The following is a 1637-nucleotide window of genomic DNA, read 5'->3' as shown; positions in this document are numbered from 1 at the left end:
TTCAGGATGTTTCTGTCAACATTGAGGAGACCCTGTTGCTTACCACAAGTTGCTTGCCGTACAGTCCCTTCAGCAAAAATACAAATGCGCCCAGCACCATCAAAACCTATGCTATGTTCACCCATTGAGTAAGGCTCATCGACACATCAACATGCACCAGCAGAATCGATGGGCAGACTATATTGCCAATGAAGAGCCTGGGGTCTCGCTCGATCAACCACCCCTACATGACACCATGTTCAACAGCTTGCGTGAAGCATTCAAACCAACAGATCAACCCTCGGCAACACCTGAAAGCAGGTCTTCAAGTGGGCATTCGCACCTACCTACCCCCATGACAATCAGCCGGTTTGACTTGAACCAAGCACCCCCTTCGACTCAGGTACCAGACCAAGCGCAACCCATGAGAGGCTCGAGAGGCTCGAGCCCTCTTTCAGGACCAGCAGGAGATGATTTGGATGGATTCTTGGAGTATGTTGGGCGACATGCCCCTGCCTACACCAACTTCAATATTGACGTAGTCAGGGATGCAGTGGTTGACCACGGCATTCGCCTCGACGACCTCAAAAAGATACCGGATGATGGTCTACCACCTGCTAAGAAGGGCTGGGTCATGCTCATGAAGAATTGCTGGCCAGTATGGAAAGGTATTATGCGGGAGAATGATTCCAACGCTAAACGACTGGAAGCAAGACCCTTCGAGGTTTACGAGGCTCCCAATGAGTCAGAAAGTATCTATTAGTTCTGCTCTTTTATGTGGTATTCTTCTTTTCTCGATAGCATGCTTAGTTCTTTCACAATGACCTTACAAAGCTCAACACCTTACTTCAATCGCTACCGTACTCACCACCCCTGGTGTCAAGTAGTAGGCAATTTGCTGCAACTAGAGTCGGTGGTTACTGAAGACCACGTCTTCATGCATTGCATTTGAGCATACGTACTGCCATTTTGTGAGGGAATCTGCCTGTGAGAATGGCAGGTGACTGAAAATAAACGAATGTATTGCTTCGATCGAAAAACCTACTCATACAAGCTAGAAAAAGGTGACTACATAGTTGCCCTAGCATCAATAGTGACCTGGTTGTTAACCTCGACATACCGACGTAACTCTGCATCTGACAATGCATAACCGCAGTTCATATACAAGTTGCGGATCTTGTCAGGGTGCTCATTGATTGAGTCGATTGCGCAGCGTATGTAACCCTCAGGGTCTGATCGAACTAACTCATGCTCATTGTTGCGCTTCATCCAGGCCTTCATCATACTGAAGCAGAGCTCGATTGGATTGAGGTCTGGTGAGTAAGGCGGCAAAAAATGGAGTCGACATCCAGCGCGTTGAACAATGAGTTCATATACCCTTTCGTCATGATGGATACGGCAGTTGTCAAGGACAACCACGCTGTTCGGACCAGGGTAGGGGTTGAGAATTGGTAGCAGTTCATGTTCGACGAATTCGACAAATCGATCAGCATTGAAGGATCCCTGAAAGACCGATAAAGCATGGAGCCCTGTCGAGGTAAGTGCAGGCAATACACTACAACGTTTGGTTCGAGCAAACGGTCTCTCCTCAATCGCCCTAGTACCGACTGGCGCATAACCAAATTTGCGGGTAGCAGTCCTCTCATCGACAGCAGACT

Source organism: Saitoella complicata, assembly GCF_001661265.1.
Source record: "Saitoella complicata NRRL Y-17804 unplaced genomic scaffold SAICOscaffold_16, whole genome shotgun sequence".
Taxonomy (NCBI): domain Eukaryota; kingdom Fungi; phylum Ascomycota; class Saitoellomycetes; order Saitoellales; family Saitoellaceae; genus Saitoella; species Saitoella complicata.
Note: the sequence above shows the minus strand (reverse complement) of the source record.